Below are 27,121 nucleotides of genomic sequence, written 5' to 3'. Positions count from 1 at the left end.
ATTGCTACACCACGAAGATGACGTGCTACAGACGCGAAATTTAACCGACAGCAAGAAGATACTGTGATATGCAAATGGTTAGCTTTTCAGAGCATTCACACATGGTTGGCGCCGATGCGACACCTACAACGTGCTGACATGAGAAATTTTCCAACCGATTTCTCATACCGGCGTTGCGTGGTGAAACGTTGTTGTGATGCCTCGTGTAAGGAGGAGAAATGCGTACCATCACGTTTCCGACTTTGTTGTCTATCGCGATTGCGGTTTATCGTATCGTGACATTCCTGCTCGCGTTGGTCGAGATCCAATGAGTGTTAGAAGAATATGGAGTCGGTGGGTTCAGGAGGGTAATACGGAACGCCGTGCTGGATCCCAACGGCCTCGTATCACTAGCAGTCGAGATAACAGGCATCTTATCCGAATGGCTGTAACGGATCGTGCAGCCGCTTCTCGATCCCCGAGTCAACAGATGGGGACGTTTGCAAGACAACAACCATCTGCACGAACAGTTCGACGACATTTGCAGCAGCATGGACTATCAGCTCGGAGACATGGCTGCGGCTACCCTTGACGCTGCATCACAGACAGGAGCGCCTGCGATGGTGTACTCAACGACGGACCTGGGTGCACGAGTGGCAAAACGTCATTTTTTTGGATGAATCCAGGTTCTGTTTACAGCATCATGATGGTAGTATCCGTGTTTGGCGACATCGCCGTGGATGCACATGGAAGCACGTATTCGTCATCGCTGTACTGGCGTATCACCCGGCGTGATGGTATGGGGTGCCATTGGTTACACGTCTGTCACCTCTTGTTCCCACTGACGGCACATTGAACAGTGGACGTTACGTTTCAGATGTGTTACGAACCGTGGCTCTACCCTTCATTCGCTCCCTGCGAAACCCTACATTTCAGCGGGATAATGCACGACCGCATGTTGCAGGTCCTGTACGGCCCCTTCTGGATACAGAAAATGTCCGACTGCTGCCCTGGCCAGCACATTCTCCAGATCTCTCACCAATTGAAACATCTGGTCAATGGTGACCGAGGAACTGGCTCGTCACAATACGCCAGTCACTACTCTTGATGAACTGTGGTATCGTGTTGAAGCTGCATGGGCAGCTGTACCTGTACACGCTCTGTTTGACTCAATGCCCACGCCTACCAAGGCTGTTATTACGGCCAGAGGCGGTTGTTCTGGGTACTGATTTCTCAGGATCTATGCCCCCAAACTGTGTGAAAATGTAATCACATGTCAGTTCTAGAATAATATACTTGTCCAATGAATACCCGTTTATCATCTGCATTTCTTCTTGGTGTAGCAATTTTAATGGCCAGTAGTGTAGAACATTAGGTGCAAGGTAGCAAGGGGCTTTATTCAAAGAGTTTCTAACGAACGTCCCTTTTGTTTGATCACTATTATATAAACCCAATGGATGTATTGTTAACGTTTTTAACGTCTGTTAGTCTGTAGCTTTTGTGGGCCTTTAGCATCTGGAAGTCTTTGTGTTCGAGATCCTGGTGTCCAAGATTTTAGCATTGTAGTTCTAAATATTCACGACTCAAGTACATGCGCTACTGCGTGAAATAGTTGGCCTCTCTGGAAGGCGGGACGCCATTTGTCACGCCTCCTGTTGCTACCTGTTGGTACTTCCACGACCGGCGAAGGTGTAATATTCTTTTTCTATGCGCAGCCGATGCTCTTTACCTCGTCGATATACGTGAATGCGAGGCGGCACAGCTCTATCTTTCACTGCAGTCGATATTACTAGCACAAAAAGTTTAAATTCAAATTATTATCATCAGCTAGCGGCGGTGTTTAGCGGTTGTTGTCAAAGATGCTCATTAACATTTATTACGAGGCCACTTCGTTTTTTCTAAATGAATCGATATCTTTGGTTTTGCGTAGCACATGTACACCGAATTAATTCCTTCAAAGTTCACAGAGTTCACTTAACAGAGTTTATTTGATAGGATTTACTATGAAGAATGTTCATACTTGGGCCCGATAGTAAATGTGTATAACCGAAAGTCAAAGGGATTTGCTTTCAACTAGTCCTGTTGCCGGAGGTGCCAAGTATTTCATGCAGTGACGAATGAACTTACGAGTCGCGAATATTCAGAAGTACAACGCTAAAAGCTCGGATACCACAACCTCGAACACAAAGACTCCCATGTGCATACGACGCACAAACGGTAGAGACTAACAGACGCGAAAGACGTTAACAATATGTGCGTTTGGTTTATATAATAGTTATGAAACAAAAGGGAGGTTCGTTAGAAACTCTTTGAATAAAGCCCCTTGCTACTTTGAATATAATATTCTGGTCCATTCACTCTTATTATTCTTTTATTTAATTTTTTTCTACTTTTTAAACGAGAATTGGTGATTTTATATTAAATATGGGAATTGTTCATGCCCAGTTGGAACAAATTTTGGTTTAAAAAAAAAAAGACCAAATATGTAACGACAGTACAGTAAACAATGCGAATTTTTGTTTCAAAGACAACTTGAAATGCGATATTTGTGTACAGTAATCGCTCCTGGACACCTGATAATGGATAATTTCCGAAATGAGTCATATGAGCAATGGTTGACTTTCACTACTGCGATAAATTAAGCCTGAATGCCGAACTGCTGAATATTTTAATTTCAAAATTGACGTCATGTGATTTACAGTTTACGCATTTTTTCCTTTTGTTATAATGCGAAACCTTCCCTTTTGCGAAATTTCATGATTTTTATGCCAACAGGAAGCAGCTAGTAAGTTTTGACGAGTGAGTTTGTGAGTTTCAAAGTATGTGGCACAAATGACTGTATCTTTTGATTGCATTAATATAGATGCTTAAATTTTTTATGTCGCCAAGGAACCGTGGATCTTAGTATGTGACAAATTTCAAGTTGATTCGTCTACCCGTTCCTGAGAGAAAGAACAATCCAACAGACAGACAGGCAACAATTCATTTCTTCAGCTTCTATTACTATCGTAGATAAAGTTGACACTCATATATCTCAAGGAAAATTTAATTATATTAGATCTATAGATAGGTACAGGCAAGATTTCCCTGTTATGTACAAAGCTGAGGTGCTATTCCAGTAACGGAGAGCAAAAATAGCATTCTTGGCCCGGATCGATCGAGGCGTGAGTTGGTTGCGGTTGGGTTGTTTGGGGGAAGAGACCAAACAGCGAGTTCATAGGTATCATCGGAATATGGAAAAACGGGGAAGCGAACCATCACGGCATTTGCCTGGATCGATTTAGGGAAATTACGGAAAACCTAAACCAAGATGGCCGACGCAGGATTGAACCGTCGTCCTCCCGAATGCTGAGGCGTGAGTGTTATATGTTAGCTGTGCTCCCAGGCAACGGTTGGCGCGGCGGATGGTGTTTGGGTCGAGTCCTTTGGAGGAAAACTTAGTTTCTTCCATTTTTACGTTGCGCTGCAAATAAACAGAAATACTGCTCAGTATATTGTATCTATTAATATTTTCTTAAAGAAAAAGGCTCAGAAAAATTTGCAATTGCAAATAAATTTCGAGGAAAGCATTGTAACACATACACGAGAACTTCGTATATAAAATCAGATACTTTTATTGTTTTACGGTTGCTGACATGCTGGGGTAGTATTCATCGTAAAAACAGGGGAAGCAGGAAATTTTTTCGTCATAGACTCCACATTTTTACAGTTGCGTGGTTGTTTTAAAGTACCTATACAAAACGAAATTGGTTCAGATTCATAAAATGTTCTCTCTCATGCAAAGTTTGGCAGCATACCACGCGTAACGTATCATTTCGTCACATGTTGGCGAGATAATCCGTAATGTACAATAGAATGTATTTTGATACAGTCTTCTCGGGATCTGATTTCTTTTTCTCTCTCGACAAGATAAGATGAAGATTTTTTTATTAAATTCTGTAGCTGATGATAAAATTGGACATGGCGTGTTTGCATTAGTGGAGTACATCGGAGGGGAGGGGAGAATCGATTTAATACTGCACAATGGCTGATGGCATCGTCAAAAGACTTGTATAGCTGTGGATTTCCTTGTCCTCCACACGAGGCTGTTAATAGACGAAATTTGTTCTCCTGCACTTCATCAATTCAATTACAATATATCCTGATTATCTCTGTTTATTTGCAGCTTGCGTAAAGTAAAAACTGAAAAATGTTTTCGCATAGGGACTAATTCTCAGGACACTCCGATTACCCTTCTGTGCTCTTTCCGTGTGAAATATGGACGATAAACAGTTTAAACGAAAATAAAATAGAAGCTTTCGAAATGTGGTGCTACAGCAGAATGCTGAAGATTAGATGTGTCGACACGCCACTAATGAAGACGTACTGAATAGAATTAGGCAGACAACAAATTTGTGACATAACTTAACTAAACAAAGGGATCGGTTGAAAGGACACATTCTGAGACATCAAGGATCACCAATTTAGTATCGGAATGAAGTGTGTGTATGTTTGGGTGGGTGGGTGTGGGGTAAAAATCATAGAGTAAGACCAATAGATGAACACAGTAAGCGGATTCAGAAGGATGTAGGTTGCAATTGTTATTCGTAGATGAAGAGACTCGCTTAGGATAGAGCAGCATGTAGAATTGCATCAAACCAGTCTTCGGACTGAAGACCCCTACAACAACAACACCGACACCCTTTCCGCTGGGCCAAACGCTGCCTGGAACCTACGCTGACACAAATGGCAAATGCCTCGCCAGACAAGCGTCAAAAATGATATTTTTCTAAACGCTTGGCCAACTGTAGCTCCCACTTCTGTCCCAACATTCATTTCTGGCCAAGTTCCTCATACACCATATATTTGAACAAAATCTGTGGTGACGACATGCACGATGCCTGTGTTAGTGAAGGAATGTGGACACTGCTACACGAATCGTTTAGTGCTCCATAGTAATAATACTACCGGATGTAGCGCTGAACCGTCTGTGTAACCTTTAGAGAGTCCTTTTATCGTACATGATAAATTATTTGCATAGCGCACTGTACATCTATATCTATACATCCGCATCTACATACGTACTGCGCAAGCCACTCTATGGTGCATGGCGGAGAGTACCTTGTACCACTAAAGGTCATTTCCTGTCCTGTTCCACTCGCTAACGGACCACGAAAAAAGGACTGTCTATATATCTCCGTACGAGCCCTAGTTTATCTTGTTTGTCTCCGAAGGCTTTTTGCGAAATGTATGTTGGCGACAGAAGAATCGTTCTGCATTCAGCCGCAAATGTCTGTTCTCCAAACTTTCTCAGTAGTAGATCTTATAAATGTTTCCCTGGGACATTTAATTCTCTCTTTATTATCTACGATAATGATCGAAGCAGACGAAATGAATTAAAGTTTGCGCTGCGACCGGGCCTCTAACCTGGGTCTTCTTGCTTGGTAGGCAGAAATGCTAACCATTACATCACCGCAGGATGATGGAGCCCCATAATATTGTGCAACGTTATGCCATTTCTTTTTGCGTTATATTGGAAGAAAACGCGACGACAACTCACGGTAAGCTTCAGAAGGCTTTTGGAGAGGAGGTTATGTCAAGAGCTCAATTTTTCGTTGGCATAAAATGTTTAGTGAAGGAAGAACGAATGTTGAAGATGAAGACCGCAGTGAATGACCATCAACCTCACGGACGGATGTGAACTTGGCCAGGCTGAGTGAACTCGTACGATCTGATCGAAGATTATCCATGAAAATGATTGCAGAAGAACTGAACATCAATTGAGAAACGGTTCGTCTAATAATAACTGCAGATCATGGTATGCGATAATGCGCCATCCTCACCGTCAGTAAAGCAATTTTTAATGTCAAAACGAATTTCAGTACTACCATAGCCACCTTATTCACCAGATATCACTCCCTGCGACTTTTTTCTATTTCCAAGACTCAAAAAGGCGGTCAAGGGATACCATTTTCAAACAACACAAGACGTCCAAAAAGCTATGACGAGGGTCTTGGAGGCTATTACAGAAGATGAGTTCCAGAAATGTTGCCATCAATGGCAGAAGCGCTGCAATCAGAAGAAGACAACACTAAACTTGACTAAACCGGTAAGGAACATTTTTTTTAAATTAGTCTCATTACTTTATTGTCAAACCTCATATTCATAGGCTTCTGCAGAATGTCTACGGAGACCTGAGCGTGAACAAAAGCACGGTGAATCGTTGGACGAGGCGTCTGCCATGACTCAAACAAGGTCGCGCAAATCTGTCCAGTCTCCCGCGGGCCGACCGACCGCTCGAACCTGTGCCTCCTGCAATGTTGGACACACTCGTTCGATGTGATCGACGGATCACAATCAAACAGCTCGCTGCTCAACCGGACGTCTCTGCTGGTAGTGCCGACACACTTGTCCACCTTTTGTTTGGCCCAGTGATGGATGCACTCCGCGGGAAGCATTACGTGGATGATGGGGAAGTCACTGTTGCAGCAAGACGGCTCCGACGTCGATAGTAGTGTGGTACCATGCGGGCATAGAAGCTCTCCGAGTAAGGTGGCGTAAGGCCGTCGCATTGAACGGAGATTATCCTGGAAAACAGTGTTCTGTAGTCAAAACAATGGTGAATAATATGGTGTATTATGTTCGGGTATAATGACTTTTCTGGAAACTAGAAATCTACTCTGTAGGAATCAGCATTGGTTTCGAAAAAGACGATCGTGTGAAACCCAGCTCGCACTGTTCATTCACGAGACCCAGAGGGCCATAGACACGGGTTCCCAGGTAGATGTCGTGTTTCTTTACTTCCGCAAGGCGTTCGATTCAGTTCCCCACAGTCGTTTAATGAACAAAGTAAGAACATATGGACTATCAGACCAATTGTGTGATTGGATTGAAGAGTTCCTAGATAACAGAACGCAGCGTGTCATTTTCAATGGAGAGAAGTCTTCCGAAATAATAGTGATTTCAGGTGTGCCGCAGGGAAGTGTCGTAGGACCGTTGCTATTTACAATATACGTAAATGACCTAGTGGATGACATCGGAAGTTCACTGAGGCTTTTTGCAGATGATGCTGTGGTGTATCGAGAGGTGGTAACAATGGAAAATTGAACTGGAATGCGAGAGGATCTGCAGCGAATTGGCGCATGGTGCAGGGAATGGCAATTGAATCTCAATCTACACAAGTGTAATGTGCTGCGAATACATAGAAAGAAAGATCCCTTATCATTTAGCTACAAAATAGCAGGTCAGCAACTGGAAGCAATTAATTCCATAAATTATCTGGGAGTCCGCATTAGGAGTGATATAAAATGGAATGATCATATAAAGTTGATAGTCGGTAAAGCAGATTCCAGACTGAGATTCATTGGAAGAATCCTAAGGAAATGCAACCCGAAAACAAAGAAAGTAGGTTACAGTACGCTTGTTTGCCCACTGCTTGGATACTGTTCAGCAGTGTGGGATCCGTACCAGATAGGGTTGATAGAAGAGATACAGAAGATCCAACGGAGAGCAGCGCGCTTCGTTCTAGGATCATTTAGTAATCGCGAAAGCGTTACGGAGATGATAGATAAACTCCAGTGGAAGACTCTGCAGGAGAGACGCTCAGTAGCTCGCTACGGGCTTTTGTTGAAGTTTCGAGAACATACCTTTACCGAGAAGTCAAGCAGTATATTGCTCCCGACTACGTATGTCTCTCGAAGAGACCATGAGGATAAAATCAGAGATTAGAGCCCATACAGAGGCATACCGGCAATCCTAATTTCCACGAACAATACGAGACTGGAATAGAAGGGAGAACCGATAGAGGTACTCAAGGTATCCTCCGCCACACACCGTCAGTTGGCTTGCGGAGTCTGGATGTAAATATAGATGTGGAATCCTGAATGAAATCAACCCACTTGAGAAAAAAACGTGTTGCATTACTTATTGAATGCCCGCGTAATTGTTATATTCCACATGACTAGGCAGTCTAAATTATGACTCACGATCCATGTAACTAGCCAGCTAAATAACGTAATCACTGCGCCGTCTCACTCCAATTTGGCGACAGTACCATACCTGCACAATTTGGAAAATATTTCTTTTTCCTGTCGCATCAGTCTCATGCTAGGGCAACAACTACAGGCAGTCTCTTTTCTTTATTCCACATAATAGCAAGAAGCGGAGGGAAGCGGCTTGCGGGTCTGCCTTATTTAAGTCGCGTTCCGATTCTCGTCGGACACAGTGGCTCGGCCAGAGACCGCAGAGGAGGGGCATACAATAGTTATGAGGCTGAGCTGAACAATGGCTGGCGTGGCCGCCCGCAGGGTACGCTAGTTCCGTAATGGGGCGGCCCACAGCCGCCAACTTGCGGCAGAAAGCAGCCAGCAGCCACTTCTGGCTGGCAGGTAGCGCAAAGCATTCACTCCTGCGGTCCTCCGAAGGGCCAGCGCTAAAACTCCCTCCCCTCGCCCACTAATCTGCGCCCTTGTAGGACAGCTCAATTTCCGTAGTTTCACTGAGACACAGCACTAGAGTGTCGAGCTCATATCAGACATGTAGCCGAGTCCCTAGTCGTGTGTGTAAGGGTACCATTATCGATACCCTTACTTAAAGTCGGTAACAGTCACCTACTTCCGGTGACTACTATATCGTTGGCTTTTCGGAAGGTTCCAGACAGGGCACTTTCACGCCAACGAGAGTCTCATATTAGACTACATGCGCTTGAAAAATATAGGAGAGGAAGCAGCGGGATACAAGTGACCGAAGGTGACGGCCTGCCTGCGGTCTACAAGCGAAAAAAATTGTATTTCAGGAAATTCGCTACAGGCCATTAAAACTCCTACACCACGAATATGACAGGAAGAAGATGCTGTGATATGCAAGTGATTAGCTTTTCAGAGCATTCACACAAGCTTGGCGCCGGTGGCGACACCTACAACATGAGGAAAGTATCCAACCGATTTCTCATACGCAAACAGCAGCTGACCGGCGTTCTCTGGTGAAACGTTGTTCTGATGCCTATTGTAAGGAGGAGAAATGCTTACCATCACGTTTCCGACTTTGATAAAAGTCGGATTGTAGCCTACCGCGATTGCGGTTTATCGTATCGCGACATTTATGCTCGCGTTGGTCGAGATCCAATGACTGTTAGCAGAATATGGAATCGGTGGGTTCAGGAGGGTAATACGGAACGCCGTGCTGGATCCCAACGGCCTCGTATCACTAGCAGTCGAGATGACACGCATCTTATCCGTATGGCTGTAACGGGTCGTGCAGCCACGTCTCGATCCCTGAGTCAACAGATGGGGACGTTTGCAAGACAACAACCATCTGCACGAACAGTTCGACGACGTTTGCACCAGCATGGACTATCAGCTAGGAGACCATGGCTGCGGTTAGCCTTGACGCTACATCACAGACAGGAGAGCTTGCGATGGTGTACTCAACGACGAACCTTGGTGCACGAATGGCAAAACGCCATTTTTTCGGATGTATCTAGGTTCTGTTTACATTATCATGGTGGTCGCGTCTGTGTTTGGCGACATCGCGGTGAACGCACATTGGAAGCGTGTATTCGTCATCGCCATATTGGCGTATCACCCGGCGTGATGGTATGGGGTGTCATTGGTTGCACGTCTCGGTCGCCTCTTGTTCGCATTGACGGCACTTTGAACAGTGGACGTTACATTTCAGATGTGTTGCGACCCGTGGCTCTACCCTTAATTCGATCCCTGCGAAACCCTACATTTCAGCAGGATAATGCACGACCGCATGTTGCACGTCCTGCACGTCGACTGCTGCCCTGGGAAGCACATCCTCCAGATCTCTCACCAATTGAAAACGTCTGGTCAATGGTGGCCGAGCAACTGGCTACTCTTGATGAACTGTGGTATCGTGTTGAAGCTGCATTGGCAGCTGTACCTGTACACGCCATCCAAGCTCTGTTTGACTCAATGCCCAGGCGTATCAAGGCCGTTATAACGGCCAGAGGTGGTTGTTCTGGGTACTGATTTCTCAGGATCTATGCACCCAAATTGCGTGAAAATGTAATCACATGTCAGTTCTAGTATAATATGTAAACTATGAAAATTAACACAAGTAAAACAAAAGTATTGGCACTAGGAGGAAATAAGGAAATAAAAATTATGCTGAATGGATAATCACTAGAACAGGTGCAAAATTTTAAGTATCTTGGAAGCAGGATAGACACCGACTGGAAGTGCACCACAGAAATTAAAACAAGGATAGCAATGGCAAAAGAGGCGTTTTATAATAAAAGGTCTGGACAGAGAACTCAGAAAGAGACTCATAAAATGTCTTGTATGGAGTGTTCTTCTATATGGCGCTGAAACATGGACTGTGAGGAAAGAAGACAGAGAAAGGCTGGAGGCTTTTGAGATCTGGACATGGCGGAAGACGGAAAGAATAAGTTGGATGGACAGAGTAAAAAATGAAGAGGTACTGAGAAGAGTGGGAGAGAAAAGACAGTTATTAGATGTAATAAAGAGAAGAACAAGAAATTGGATTGGGCATATATTAAGAAAGAATGACGGACCGATAAAAACAGTTTTAGAAGGTTATGTAGAACGGGAAAGGAAGCGAGGAAGGAAGAGATTCCAGATACTGGATGACATGATGGACGGTACAACATACAGCAGTCTTAAGAAGGAAGCAATGGATCTCAGAAAATGAAGAGGCAAAGGGCCTGCTAATATAGCAGATAACTGATGATGATGTTTGTCCACTGAGTACCCGTTTATCATCTGCATTTTTTCTTGGTGTAGCAATTTTAATGGCCTTTAGTGTAGAAGTTCACTTGAAATTATGAGAAGTATCGTGGATAGAGGATTTTTTATGTACGCTTGGAAAAAGTTTCGTGAATTCATAAGTAAATCATTGAAAGCTGTAACTAATAAGAAAGAGGACCGTGCATTTACCCGTCAGTGGCAGCTATACATGGCCCATGGCAGTTTGAATATTGTAAAATGTGACCGCCACCGTTATTGGATACCGGAAGAACCGATAGCTTATCGAGGGAGTCACAAGCACATAACTTTTCGAACGGAAATTACACGATGAATCTTTTCTTTGTGATTAAACAGAATGGATGACGTGGGACTGTGAAAGACTGATGAGGGCAATGCACTTGTTTTAACGGAAAATAAACCGTGCTAAAGCTGAGAGACGTATATCATTCTAATATTGTTAAGTGCATATCCCTATACGCGCAGGAAGCAGTGTGTAGGTGGCTTAGGTAGGTAGTGAATATTCAGTATCTGATGTAAACGCCATCCCTTGACAGGTCAAGTTATCGTAAATAGATGAGCTACTGCACATTTTATTGCATATTGTGATTTATATGACGTAACAATCAAATGTGAACGCTACGTTTACGGACACAACCATGTACACAAGGGTCTTTTGATTGTTAATGTTTTTATTATTGACAAACATTTTTATAACTTGCTACATTTTATACACTAACGTAACAACTTGACCTGAGGCTCCAACCCAACATACAGACGCTTTTAACAAAAATTGTGAAGACCTGTCGAAGCTGGTTGTTGAAAATAAAGAAATATTTATGTGGTCTTGCCTTTAGAAAGCTTTTCTACCAAGTAAAACAGAACGCTCCTTCTCATTTCTCAAACGAGGAAATTTGTTCTTATTTTATGGACTTTTATAAACCGAGATCTCCTTTTTTCTCGTTAGATAAGATTCTTTTACAATTATGGATGTACGTGATGTACATGCACGATCTCTACTCTCTGTGCTGCGTTCCTTTGCTTCTGAACAATCATTTATGCTTTCAGATGTTTGTCATGTGTCATCTGTGGCTTAGTTATGACGTCATTGGTCGAAGCTGACGAATTATTATGCCATTCTTCACTATTCCTGTGGTTCCAATAATACGTAGCACTATGATGCACATAAATGACGGGTACTGCCCGTTGTGTTTTCCTTGTCTACTTCGTAGTCTGCATTATTTGTACCCAGTCGTTCTTGAATAATGTTTGCATTTTGCTGAACTATCTGGACCCGGCATCCGTTTCAGAGCCCCCTTTTCTTTCAAAGCAGATACAACCTTCAAAGCAGACATTTACCTGCACAGAGTAGTTTAAAATGGTTCAAATGGCTCTGAGCACTATGGGACTTAACATCTGAAGACATCAGTACCCTAGAACTTAGAACTACGTAAACCGAACTAACCTAAGGACATCACAAACATCCATGCCAGAGGCAGGATTCGAACCTGCGACCGTAGCAGTCGCGCGGTTCCGGACTGAAGAGCCTAGAACCGCTCGGCCACCTCGGCCGGCTGCACAGAGTGGAAGTCTTCGCCATTCGCGCAGTACATTCCTGGTGATACATGTTGACCTTTCGTTCGCCGCAGTGCCCACGCATCATATCCATTTTGCCAAAGTATACACATGCCTGCAGACTGCAGTCTCGTTGCCACCGTACTGGAGTGCAGCAAGATTCAAGTCTACATGCGCTGTTCGTCAACATCGAGTAGCTCTTAAACGCTCTATTTCTGCTGTTGTTGTTCGCTAGTCTTCTGATTTTGTTGTATGGGACTGAGCAACTCGAAAACGATTTGCTTCGTTGCTTGCTTGTCATTCATCCATTGTTTGAGAAATGCGTAGTCGCTTACTGTTCCGTGCTCCGCTGGTACAGCTACCAACTAATCCGCATTTAAGAGGTGTGATTACATTGATGGATAAAGCAATAACAACTGCACGAAAAGCAACTATATTTTTAATTTATTTAGATCTTTCAAGTGTCGCTTTTAACATTTTTTAAACAAACATCACTTAACCACTTCAAAACACAATGTTTATACGCTTGAAACAAATCAATCTCAAAATGGAAGTACACTAGCGACAGATTTTCTATTTGATGCGACTTTTGCCAGTGATATGGCCCAGCTTAAGCCGACTCTGCTTCTAAGTGAAGTAATATCATGTTTAATGTGCATATGGAGCCACAGTACAATCATGTGTCCACTTGGCGTTCCTTCGCATCCTACATTGTTCCTAGACCGTACTGATCACCACTATATATTTTTGTTTCAGTGATGACAAGATCAGGCCGTGGCTGCTGGGGAATGGTAATGTGGTCAAGCAAAGAAAACAACGTATCGAAGAGGCAGTAATCCACCTCCAGGAAGTCAGAATTCTCCTCCATGGTGGCACATTCTCCTTTGCAACATAAACATCACCCAAACAAATGTAGTAGACTTCGGTGGTCTGTTGAATCTCTAGTAGCTTGGTATGTGAAGTGACCTAATAAGGGATCACTAACGCAAGAACAAGCTCCTAGATAGACAAATAACAATTAATATTTTCTTAGCAATAACATAGTCACAGAAAAACAGCTACAGTTACTGGATAAAACGGAAAACTCAACTGTATGTGTTATCCTGACAAGTTTAAAGCAAGAGTTTCGTAGTGACACTATCAAGGTGAACCTAACAAAAACTTCCGCAGGTGACGGACAAAAATATGAAAATACCAAAAGCACAACACATTATCATGCCTCAAACGGTGTAAGAAAACCGTTGGTTTCGAAACAGGTTTTTAGTCGTCTGGGAACGGATAAATACAAGTTCTGCTTAGTTGTGAAGGGAATTTCATACCGTTCTTCTTGCAAAACAGTAACAAGTTCAGGTAACGATGACTGAGGTGGGTACCTGTCACGCACCTTTCTCTTCATAGTAGACCGCCAAATCAGCACTCTGTCTTTAGGTCGCAAGTGGCCCATCGGGACCATCCGACCGCTGTGTCATCCTCAGTTGAGGATGCGGATAGGAGGGGCGTGTGGTCAGCACACAGCTCTCCAGGCCGTTGTGATGGTTTTCTGTGACCGCAACTATGTGGTCGAATAGCTCCTCAATTGGCATTACGAGGCTGACTGCACCAGAAAAAACGGCAACAGCGCATGGCGGCCTGGATGGTCACCTATCCAAGTGCCGGCCACGCCCGACAGCGCTTAACTTCGGCGATCTGACGGGAACCGGTGTAGCCACTGTGGCATGGCCGTTGCCAGTAGAGCACCGAGGCTACATAATATTGTGTTCTGGTGACTGGTGCCCAGGGGAGATGCAACAATTTAGCTTCGTGCTCACAAAACCAGTCCAGGGTGATGCGAGCTCTATGAACAGGGGTCCTGTCTTCTTGGAACAAAGCGTCACTACTGGGGAACTACCACTCTATCATGGGATCACCAGATACGTTCACATAGTCCTTCGCAGTAATGTGACCTTGCAGAGAAACCATGGGGCTCTTGGAATACTACGATATGACCGCCCAAATCGTCTCCTAACCCCACCATGTACCACTCTTCGGACGTAAACCCGGCCGCAAGTAGTAAACTGTGTGAAACGACCAAAAGACTTTGGTCCATTGCTCCATACTCCAACTGTTATGGTTTCTGTACCACGTTTTCCTGTTACGAGCATATGCATGACTGATGGGTGGGTTTGGAATTTCAGATCGCCCTCAGATTTCCCGCTTATGAAACTCCGTTCTTGATGCTTTGGTGCTGAGACGGTTCGCGAGTGCGAAATTCAGTTCTGCAGTAACTTTTACAGCTGTCGTTCAATTATTTTTCAATTCTGTTCAATGGCCGTCTGTCATTGTTACTCGACACACACTTTCCTCCGGTTGAAATGTAATGGATGATGTTTTTCAGCTTTCCTTGCGTGCAACGTAAATCTTGTCTACTGCGCCTCTTGAAACATCAAACATTTCGGCTACCTTCGTTACGGAAGCTCTCATCACACGCGCACCAACCATTTTCCCACGTTCGAATTCACTCAGCTCCGGCACTCATTTCTCGCGGTGTTTCAACATGTTTCTCTAATCTCTGTATGTGCAGACGGACCACAGCTCGGACGGCAGCCCAGAATTCACAAGCACAAAAAAACTCTGAGATCACTGAGTACCAGGTGCTGGCATGGGAGTAGGCTGAGGTGAAAGACTCAGACCGTTGCTCGTGGTGGACTTATGGCGGCTCATAGAAGGCTCCTGAGGCGCTGATGATGTCTACGGTGGTGCGTAGGCTTCCACTGGCCCAGTTGTGACCGTGCAGAATCCTTAAATACAGTCACGGCAGAAGGAAATAGCCTATACCACATGCGGTCATGTGATCTCTCGAAAGCAAGTTGGTTCGCAATAGCCACGTCTCCAGTTGGCGATTGGAACGCCTCTAGTTGGCGGAAAGGCCGCCTTGGACCGTACCAGGGGCTGTCGGAATTACTCATCACAACAAACTATTCTCGTCATTTTTGTTTTTGGCTTACGCCACCGTGGCGTTGACTGTTGACAATGTTGACTGGAATACACTCTTTCAATTTTGAAGACGGCAGAGATCAAATACAGGGAGCGAAAGACTATTTACAATATATATTGAAACCAGATGGAGTTATAAGAGCGGAGGGGCGTGAAAAGGAAGCAGTGGTTGTTAAGGGAGTGAGACAGGGTTGTAGCCTATCTCCGATGTTATTCAATCTATATACTGAGCAAGCAGTAAAGCAAAATGAGGATAATGGAATCTAGTCGAACTAAATCAGGTGATGCTGAGGAGCCGACAGGAGTGGCCGAGCGGTTCTAGGCGCTTCAGTCTGGAACCGCGCGACCGCAGCGATCGCAGGTTGGAATGCTGCCTCGGGCATGGATGTGTGTGATGTCCTTAGGTTTGTTAGGTTTAAGTAGTTCTAAGTTCTAGGGGACTGATGGCCTCAGAAGTTAAGTCCCATAGTGCTCAGAGCCATTTGAACCATTTTGATGCTGAGGGAATTAGGAAACAAAAGAAAAATGCGGAGTAGGTATTAAAATCCATGGAGAAGAAATAAAAACTTTGAGGTTCGCCGATGACATTGTAATTGTGTCAGATACAGCAAAGGACTTGGAAGAGCAGTTGAATGGAATGGATAGTGTCTTGAAAGGAGGGTATAAGATGAACATCAACAAAAGCAAAACGAGGATAATGGAATGTAGTCGAATTAAGTCGAGTGACGCCGAGGGAATTAGATTAGGAAATGAGACACTTAAAGTAGTAGATGATTTTTGCTATTTGGGGAGAATAATAACTGATGGCGGTCGAAGTAGAGAGGATATAAAATTTGGACTGGCAATAGCAAGGAAAGCGTTTCTGAAGAAGAGAAATTTGTTAACATCGAGTATAGATTTAATTGTCAGGAAGTCGTTTCTGAGAGTATTTGTATGGAGTGTCGCCATGTATGGAAGTGAAACATGGATGATAAATAGTTTAGACAAAAACAGAATAGAAGCTGTCGAAAAGTGGTGCTACAGAAGAATGCTGAAGATTACCTGTAGGTTGGTTAGATCACGTAACTGAAGAAGAGGCACTGAACAGTAGTGAGGAGAAGAGGAATTTGTGGCACAGCTTCACTAGAAGAAGAGATCGGTTGGTAGGACATGCTCTGAGGCATCAAGAGATCATCAATTTAGTATTGGAGGGCAGCGTGGAGGGTAAAAATCGTAGAGGGAGACCAAGAGATGAATACACTAAGCAGATTCAGAAGGATGTAGGTTGCAGTAGGTACTTTAAGATGAAGAAGATTGCGCAGGGTAGAGTAGCATGGAGAGCTGCATCAAACCAGTCTCTGGACTGAAGACAAGAACAACAACAATACATAATGTAGACACCGTTACTCGTAGTTATTTTGCGCAGATCATCTATACTACTACTAGCATATAAACATAATACGTTGTTTAACTTTGTTACCAAAAATCTCGAAAAGAAATCGACCGATTTACTTAAAAATTTTCCATGTCGCTATAATATATATGCGATGAACTGCACGGACTGATTCCTAACTGGAAATGGAGGAAAAAAGGTACTATAAACATGTGTCCGGAAATGGTCGGTGTGTGTCCAACGACAAAAAATCGTTCCGGAACACAATACGGACCTGCATCTCATTCATGTCACAACAGATGTTCAAAGCGGTCTTCATGGGACTGCTGATTATAGGGATAGTAGCAGTTCTCTTGCACGACACAAGTAATCGTACTTTGGCTTACACTATGTTGACAAGCCAGTTGCCTGGAACTTTTAAGAGGCTTCGTCTGAGCATCCTGTAGAACCCGGTCCTCCAAATCTTGTGGATGCACAGTCCGCCGCCTCTTTGCCGCCTCTTTGCACGTTCTTTTGCGTAGGTGGAGTCGTGATCACACAAACGTCCAAAAAGGGCTTGAAATGTTGCTTGATGTGGTTGCTGTCTGCGAGGGTACTTGGTTTGGTATACCGTGATGTCTCTCGAACATTTCCATCTGCTTAGCTGAATACAAACACCATCTCAGGAATTCCGGACCATTCTGCTGCTTACAGTATTCAGTATTCTACATCTACATCTACATCTACATCCGTACTCCGCAAGCCACCTGACGGTGTGTGGCGGAGGGTACCCTGAGTACCTCTATCGGTTCTCCCTTCTATTCCAGTCTCGTATTGTACGTGGAAAGAAGGATTGTCGGTATGCTTCTGTGTGGGCTCTAATCTCTCTGATTTTATCCTCATGGTCTCTTCGCGAGATATATGTAGGAGGGAGCAATATACTGCTTGACTCTTCGGTGAAGGTATGTTCTCGAAACTTTAACAAAAGCCCGTACCGAGCTACTGAGCGTCTCTCCTGCAGAGTCTTCCACTGGAGTTTATCTATCATCTCCGTAACGCTTTCGCAATTACTAAATGATCCTGTAACGAAGCGCGCTGCTCTCCGTTGGATCTTCTCTATCTCTTCTATCAACCCTACCTGGTGCGGATCCCACACTGCTGAGCAGTATTCAAGCATTGGGCGAACAAGCGTACTGTAACCTACTTCCTTTGTTGTCGGATTGCATTTCCTTAGGATTCTTCCAATGAATCTCAGTCTGGCATCTGCTTTACCGACGATCAGCTTCATATGATCATTCCATTTTAAATCACTCCTAATGCGTACTCCCAGATAATTTATGGAATTAACTGCTTCCAGTTGCTGACCTGCTATTTTGTAGCTAAATGATAAGGGACCTATCTTTCTATGTATTCGCATCACATTACACTTCGCTACATTGAGATTCAATTGCCATTCCGTGCACCATGCGTCAATTCGCTGCAGATCCTCCTGCATTTCAGTACAATTTTCCATTGTTGCAACCTTTCGATACACCACAGCATCATCTGCAAAAAGCCTCAGTGAACTTCCGATGTCATCCACCAGGTCATTTATGTATATTGTGAATAGCAACGGTCCTATGACACTCCCCTGCGGCACACCTGAAATCACTCTTACTTCGGAAGACTTCTCTCCATTGAGAATGACGTGCTGCGTTCTGTTATCTAGGAACTCCTCAATCCAATCACACAATTGGTCTGATAGTCCATATGCTCTTACTTTGTTCATTAAACGACTGTGGGGAACTGTGTCAAACGCCTTGCGGAAGTCAAGAAACACGGCATCTACCTCTGAACCCGTGTCTATGGCCCTCTGAGTCTCGTGGACGAATGGCGCGAGCTGGGTTTCAGACGACCGTCTCTTTCGAAACCCATGCTGATTCCTACAGAGTAGATTTCTAGTCTCCAGAAAAGTCATTATACTCGAACATAATACGTGTTCCAAAATTCTACAACTGATCGACGTTAGAGATATAGGTCTATAGTTCTGCACATCCGTTCGACGTCCCTTCTTGAGAACGGGGATGACCTGTGCCCTTTTCCAATCCTTTGGAACGCTTCGCTCTTCTAGAGACCTACGGTACACCGCTGCAAGAAGGGGGGCAAGTTCCTTCGCGTACTCTGTGTAAAATCGAACTGGTATCCCATCAGGACCAGCGGCCTTTCCTCTTTTGAGCGATTTTAATTGTTTCTCTATCCCTCTGTCGTCTACTTCGATATCTACCATTTTGTCAACTGTGCGACAATCTAGAGAAGGAAGCACAGTGCAGTCTTCCTCTGTGAAACAGCTTTGGAAGAAGACATTTAGTAATTCGGCCTTTAGTCTGTCATCCTCTGTTTTTGGTCACAGAGTGTCTGGACATTTTGTTTTGATCCACCTACCGCTTTGACATAGGACCAAAATTTCTTAGGATTTTCTGCCAAGTCAGTACATAGAACTTTACTTTCGAATTCATTGAAAGCCTCTCGCATAGCCCTCCTCACACTACATTTCGCTTCGCGTAATTTTTGTTTGTCTGCAAGGCTTTGGCTATGTTTATGTTTGCTGTGAAGTTCCCTTTGCTTCCGCAGCAGTTTTCTAACTCGGTTGTTGTACCACGGTGGCTCTTTTCCATCTCTTACGATCTTGCTTGGCACATACTCATCTAACGCATATTGTACCATGGTTTTGAACTTCGTCCACTGATGCTCAACACTATCTGTACTTGAGACAAAACTTGTGTGTTGAGCCATCAAGTACTCTGAAATCTGCTTTTTGTCACTTTTGCTAAACAGAAAAATCTTCCTACCTTTTTTAATATTTCTATTTACGGCTGAAATCATCGATGCAATAACCGCTTTATGATCGCTGATTCCCTGTTCTGCATTAACTGATTCAAATAGTTCGGGTCTGTTTGTCACCAGAAGGTCTAATATGTTATCGCCACGAGTCGGTTCTCTGTTTAACTGCTCAAGGTAGTTTTCAGATAAAGCACTTAAAAATATTTCACTGGATTCTTTGTCCCTGCCACCCGTTATGAACGTTTGAGTCTCCCAGTCTATTTCCGGCAAATTAAAATCTCCACCCAGAACTATAACATGGTGGGGAAATCTACTCGAAATATTTTCCAAATTATTCTTCAGGTGCTGAGCCACAACAGCTGCTGAGCCCGGGGGCCTATAGAGACATCCAATTACCATGTCTGAGCCTGCTTTAACCGTGACCTTCACCCAAATCATTTCACAATTCGAATCTCCGTCAATTTCCTTCGATACTATTGCACTTCTTATCGCTATAAACACGCCTCCCCCTTCACTGTCCAGCCTATCTCTGCGGTATACATTCCAATCAGAGTTTAGGATTTCATTACTGTTTACGTCTGGTTTCAGCCAACTTTCTGTTCCTAGTACTATATGGGCGTTGTGACCGTTTATTAATGAGAGCAGTTCTGGGACCTTTCTATAGACGCTCCTGCAGTTTACTATTAGCACATTAATATTGTTATTCCTTGTTGCATTTTGCCTACTCCTGCCTTGCCGCGTCTCAGGAGGCGTCTTGTCGGGCCTAGGGAGGGAATTCTCTAACCTAAAAAAACCCCATGTGCACTCCACACGTACTCCGCTACCCTCGTAGCCGCTTCCGGCGTGTAGTGCACGCCTGACCTATTCAGGGGGACCCTACATTTCTCCACCCGATAGCGGAGGTCGAGAAATTTGCACCCCAGCTCTCCGCAGAATCGTCTGAGCCTCTGGTTTAAGCCTTCCACTCGGCTCCAAACCAGAGGACCGCGATCGGTTCTCGGAACGATACTACAAATAGTTAGCTCTGATTCCACCCCGCGAGCGAGGCTTTCCACCTTCACCAACTCCGCCAACCGCCTGTACGAACTGAGGATGACCTCTGAACCCAGACGGCAAGAGTCATTGGTGCCGACATGAGCAACAATTTGCAGTCGGGTGCACCCAGTGCTCTCTATCGCCGCCGGTAGGGCCTCCTCCACATCTCGGATGAGACCCCCCGGCAAGCAGACAGAGTGAACACTGGCCTTCTTCCCCGACCTTTCCGCTATTCTGTGTCAATCACACATCTTGCAACGCACAAGAAACACAAGGCATATGGGCAGAGGAACTTTCATTCGTCAGGCCATCTACGTGGCAACGATGCATTTCCGAACACTTGTTCACAGGACCTTTCCTCCTACATTTCCACTCAGGAATCGTTCCTTGCAGTTTGTCTAGATGGCCCACTTCATCCATAATGGGGAATAACGGGAGATAGGGATGAGATACAGCAATATGTTTTAGATAAAAGCTATAGGCGGAAAAGAAGGTTATGTATTGCTACTAATGGCCGTGACCTTGAACGTGATTTGGAGATCAAACTGATATTCTTTTTTTCTTTTTTGGAAAGAGCGTCACACTTTATGTGCAAAATGATACATCCTTCAAAATCATAGCAAGTTTCAATGAAGGTCAAATACGTAAATATGTTAGTAGTTCTACTACGGATTAACTGGGAATACGACAAAATACAATGTTGCATACAAATCGGAAGGGGTATCCCGAAGAATGAGAGGCGAGAGAATTCACGCAACGACTTGTAAATCAATGATCTATGTTTTATTTATGTTTTTTTGTCTTGCAAATGTTGAAATAACATACGTTGTGAAGTGTTTATTTTCGCCAATAAACAGGTTAATTAACACTTCAAGATCAAATCCCTCTTCGTTCTTTCCAAATCAGACGTCACAAATACGGGTTTATTTGAAAAAAACATCAACAGCCCGAATGTCCTTCGATAATTACCTATAAGATAATCGTTATTGGTAATGATATGTGACCCATTATGTTCTTTCCAGTTCGTATCTAACAGTATATTTTGCTGTATCCATCCTCTGCTCCGAGTTAATTCCTACCAGAACTAAAAACATACTTCCTTATTTGATCTTCACTGGACTTTGTTACGCCCTTGAACAATGTATCATTTCATACGTAAAATTTGCCACTCTTTCCGGATCTTAAATCAAATATTAGGATTCCCATTTTAAAAAACATCACTTTAACCTCCAAATCACCTTGCAAGTCATGTTCAAGGTCACAGCAATTAGTAGCAACGTGCGATCCTCTTTTTCAGTCTACAACTTTTATCTGAAACATTTTGCTCTGTCCCGCATTATTCCCCATGTATATATAGATGTATATATATGCCATAGAAAATATCTTCCTATTTTCCATTAAAACCAATGGCGACGAAGAAAATAAAACGGCACATTGTTGTGTATACAATTTATGTTTAGAATTATATAAAGAGTAAGAATATATTTGAGAGAAACTGTTTGTCCAATGGTTTAAATTCCTAGCTATCGTAGTTAAAACTGACTGTGAAAATGTTAACGAACCTGCACATTTTCACAACACAGCATTTTTTTTGTCGCAGTCATGATATAGGACGCTTCACGCCAATTTTCATAATGGAAGACAAGAAGTCTTTATAGAGGTGTGCGACCTTGATGGTTTTATAAAAAATTGTCTGTCTGAATCGTACTTTATTTCTTCAAATGGGTAATGCGTTTCGGCAGACTGCCATCAGCAGATCAAAACTTTAAGTGTCAATATATCTATTACATCAAGTAGTAAATGAGGGTACTAAGTACAAGCGCATACTCTGTACGACATGATGACTGATTCTTTAAGTTTTGATCTGTCGATGTGAAGAAAAAGTGCGATGTAGATAGACTGTTTTTGAAACTAGCATGTTTGCAAATAACAAGTCAGTTATCAATGTGTTTTAAACAATTCTAAATTGGAATCAAGAAGACACTGTCAGGTGCTTTTAATAAAGATTAAAAATTAAGGCTGCAGTTAAAGGTCTGTGAGAACCACTTGCGTAGAAGAATCTTGGGCAGGTTGCGCCCTACTGGTGCCAGTCATGAAGAAAACTGATACCACACCTAACAGATATAAGCCAGTGACACAGTGGGAGACAGGAAATGAGAATAAAACTTGTGCACCTCTCAGATTACAGTGAGGGAAGGATAACAAAGTGTAGCAGAGAGCGCCTCTCGTGTCCTGTTCGCGCGATGGCGTGAAGAGATCCGTTTATGCCCTTCCATCTGGGTGTCAATTTCTCATGTCAGTATTGTACTCACTGAGCTAAACAAAGGCGGTGACAAAAACTATGTTGGACCCATGCAACTTTGTCGAAAGACGCTGACTTTTAATGCAATCTGTTCAGAAATCACTACCGATACTCTGTCCTGAAACTATGTGATATATACCGAGTGATCAAAAAGTCTGTATAAATTTGAAAACTTAATAAACCATGGAATAATGTAGATAGAGAGGTAAAAATTGACACACATGCTTGGAAAGACATGGGGTTTTGTTAGAACAAAAAAAATCAAAGTTTACAGAACGTCCGACAGATGGCGCTGGACAGCAAAACGTCAGTGACTGCGCATGACAATCGTGTATAAAAGGACCTGTAATGACAGAGAGAATCAGATGCGCCAGCAGTCGCAGCATGTTGACGTTACGTGAAAAGTGAAGCTGTGTTATCAGAATGGGGAATGTGCTAGCTCAGCGTTACGATCCTATCGCCATAGGAAGGGGATTCGAACGGGTAAAGGCCCGTTGACAAATGCAGCCTGGCTGATAAACACCTTCTGGAACGTACGATGTTTATGCAGGATGGCGCTCCACCCCATATTGCTAGACGCGTGAAAGATCTCTTTCGCGCGTCGATTGGTGATGATCGTGTGCTCAGCCACCACTTTCGTCATGCTTGGCCTCCCAGGCCCCAGACCTCAGTCCGTGCTATTATTGGCTTTGGGGTTACTTGAAGTCGCAAGTGTATCGTGATCGACCAACATCTCTAGGGATGCTGAAAGACAACATCCGACGCCAATGCCTCACCATAACTCCGGACATGCTTTACAGTGCTGTTCACAACATTATTCCTCGACTACAGTTATTGTTGAGGAAAGATGGTGGACATATTGAGCATTTCCTGTAAAGATCATCATCTTTGCTTTGTCTTACTTTGTTATGCTAATTATTGCTATTCTGATCAGATGAAGCGCCATCTGTCAGACATTTTTTGAACTTTTCTACTTTTTTGGTTCTAATAAAACCCCATGTCATTCCAAGTAAGTGTGTCAATTTGTACCTCTGTATCTACATTATTCCGTGATTTATTCAGTTTCCAAATTTATACTGACTTCTTGATCACCCGGTATAATAGGTGGGGTATGAGAGAAGGTCCAATTTCTCTTTTCTTTAGAATAAGACATTATAAAGTTATTATGTTGGTAGTTGCGCATAGCACTCGATATAAAATACAACAGTTGACAAGAAAGTGCACTGCCATAAATGATACAAGAGGCACACTAATTTCATGATCTACCTGTTTTCAAAAATCCACTTATTCTTCTACGTTTTCGGTTATTCAGCTGTTAACACAAATTGTGTTGTTTATATACAAAGTGTTTATAAATGAATATCGGGGTTTCAACGCTTTATAATATTTATTATATTAAATTTACAGTTATAAATGACATGTCAAATGAAAGAGCAATTCGAACAGTTGTGTTTGGCACTAGTGCGCATGCGTAGCACGCAATGTTTCCGCCGCAGTCCGCTAGACAATCATGGTACCGAAGATGGTGACTAGTGAACAGAAAGCGTTTTGTTTTTTGCAGTATGCAAACACCGAATCTGTAGTTACTGTGCAACGTGCGTTCCGGATGAAGTTTGGTTGTGATCCTCCGAGTGATGATAACATTCGTAGATGGTATCACCAATTTTGAAGATACCAGCTGCCTTTGTAAAGAGAAGAGCACAGGACGACCAAGACTTAGTGAAGAGACTGTTGAGCGAGTGAGACAGTCGTTCACTCGTAGACCAAAGAAATCAGCCCAGAAGCCTAGTCGTGAATTACACGTTCCCGTGTCGACTGTTTGGAGAGTTTTAAGAAAAAGCGTACAACTACGTCCTTATCACTTACATTTTTTGCAGGCTCTAAAGCCGGGAGACCATGGGTTATGTGCAACTTCACAAACGAAATGTTGTTTCATGACGATGAAGATTTTCTGGATCATGTTGTCTTCAGTGATGAATCGACCTTTCATCTAGGTGGACATGTTAACACTCACAATGTGCGCATCTGGGGCTCAGAAAATCCTCACAGGTGGTACAAATGAAACGAGATTCCACTAAAGTGACTGTTTTGTGTGCCATATCCCGGCGGAAAGTTTATGGCCCTTTCTTTTTTGGTGAACCTATTGTAACTGCACTTCTTACCTTGATACACTAGAGCAATGGCTCTTCCCTCTGTTGGAAGAAGATGAGCCAGAGAACTTCATTTGCCAGCAAGATGGTGCACCACCTCACTGGCATAGCGAAGTACTCTACCCAAGCACTGGATAGGAAGCTAGTGGCCCAATGACAGGGCTTGATTCCACGTTCACACGACCGAACGCCATGCGATTTTTTCCTTTGGGGCTTCATCAAGGATCGTATGTACGTGCCTCCGCTACCTGAATTAGGGAACCGAATTGAGGCAGCTGTTGCTACAATCACTGAAGACACACTTATTAACGTTTGGGAAGAACTCGGCTATAGACTTGATGTGTGCCCTGTGACAAATGGTGTTCCCATTGAATATTAATAAGGTTCTTGGTAAAACTGTTTGAGTTGCTCTTTCATTTGATATATCACTTATAACTGTAAGTTTAATATAATATAATAAATATCATAAAGCGTTAAAACCCCGATATTCATTTACAAACACCCTGTATACTGCTTGACAAAGAAGGTACAGCAACGAGAAGACGTGGTCGAATGTCAATGTAAACTCGTGCACGTATACACCATTCGTGGTTATGTAAATGATTACAGTTGCGTTTAACTGTTACAAGTAGAACGGCCACTAGAGCACCTTAGTATTGTTCGTGTTTAGTGCGTCGCAAGCCTTGGTAGGCTGTGCAAAGAGCGTGAACAACGTCAAATGTCGACTGACCACTGAAGGACACGGGGATGCCGCTTACAAGTGTGAGAATTTGAAAGAAGCCTCATTATTGGTCTCCGTTTGGCCGACTGGTTGAATCGTGTCCAGATATTTCGGCTATTCGAATGTGACAATGGTCTGAAGTTGCAATTTACTGTTACAGGTAGAATGGACATTAGTGTGCAAGCATACTCGTCTGACCACCACAAGGGAGAATCGTCGTATGGTGCACCAGACACCTCTTAACCTCCTCGCATCTACGCCTGTCATTCGAGAACAGGCAATGGCCTTCCTGCAACGTTCTGTGCCGTCCCGCAAGTAGCAGAAGCCGGACTAGGGTAGGCTCCTCTTCAAACAACAACACAAACAGCTGCATATGGAGTAGGGCCTGACCCGGAAACATGAACTGCTGATGATGGTGTTGTATTCAGCGATGAATCGCGGTTCTGCTCTACCCTGAAACACCATTGTCAGTGAGCATAGCGGCGACCTGGACAGAGAGCCCATTCGTGCAATGTTTTGCAGAGGCACAGCAGTGTACTCTACCGCGGGGGAGGGGGTGGGGCATCGGGTACGAATTCAGATCATGTCCGGTAGTGATGAAGGGAACTATGATGGCACAACCAAGTGTCGCGGACACCCTTATTCCTCGTGTGTTACTTCTCAAGCGACAGTATCTTTGTGTCCATTTCAACAGGACAAACCTCGTCCACAGATATTCCCTGATCTGCCTCCAGTAGAACATGTTTGGGACCAGCTCATGCATCGACTCCATCCCACTGCCAGTATGTGGGATATCAAGGAGCAGTTGCAACAGCTGTGGGGCAACATGCCACAGGAGAGAATACAATGGCTGCCTGACACCTTTCCCAACCGAAGCTGTGCATTTTTTCCTGGTCGGAGTGGGTGCATTGTGATACTGACAAGTGGACTCTGTCAAGTTCTTTGCAAACTTAACATGATTTTGTACTCACTGAAATAACATCATATGTTCTCTCAAACTATGAAGTTCCATTTCGTTTCTCCTTCCCTTCTGCATGCTTCAATTTTTTTGTCAGGGAGTGTATAATTCCATCATGGTCAGTCATAGTCTCAGAAATTTGTGTCATGAAAAGACCAGCGCCAATCTGACAAACGACGCTTGGAAAATGCTGTGACTGAAGCTTTAATTCTTTTTTCTTCTTTTACTTATCTGGACTACAATCACAGGTTTTACGTCTGCAGTTACAGATTCCAGCCGTACTCTGCAGCAATCTTCCTACTGAACTGGGACTTATAGTCGCAATGACAACAAATAATTACCTGAATCTGAAGGACATACTATCTACGCATTTCTTCCTTCTGTTACTTTTATTTTCTCGATGAAATGTAATTAAGTTAAACATTCTGAAATAGTACATTGAGCGTCACATTGTTAAAAACATTTCGCCTTTATATATAACTAACTTAGCGCCCGCTAGTTTGCTTGCGTTAACTGTATGGTCTGTACATATTTTATTTGTATTTTTTTCC

The 27,121-nt window shown here is 43.5% G+C and overlaps 1 protein-coding gene and 1 pseudogene across 1 annotated transcript in view; both read right to left on the bottom strand.

Moving 5' to 3' along the window:
- The window catches only part of LOC126355005 (serine/threonine-protein phosphatase PP1-alpha-like), a 562,342-nt gene that overhangs the window by 509,636 nt on the left and 25,585 nt on the right, over nt 1–27,121 (bottom strand). The window lies entirely within an intron of this gene.
- LOC126356669 (5S ribosomal RNA) lies at nt 13,870–13,987 on the bottom strand (annotated as a pseudogene).

The sequence above is a fragment of the Schistocerca gregaria genome, chromosome 3 (assembly GCF_023897955.1).
Source record: "Schistocerca gregaria isolate iqSchGreg1 chromosome 3, iqSchGreg1.2, whole genome shotgun sequence".
NCBI lineage: Eukaryota > Metazoa > Arthropoda > Insecta > Orthoptera > Acrididae > Schistocerca > Schistocerca gregaria.
This window is presented reverse-complemented; position numbering and strand designations above follow the sequence as displayed.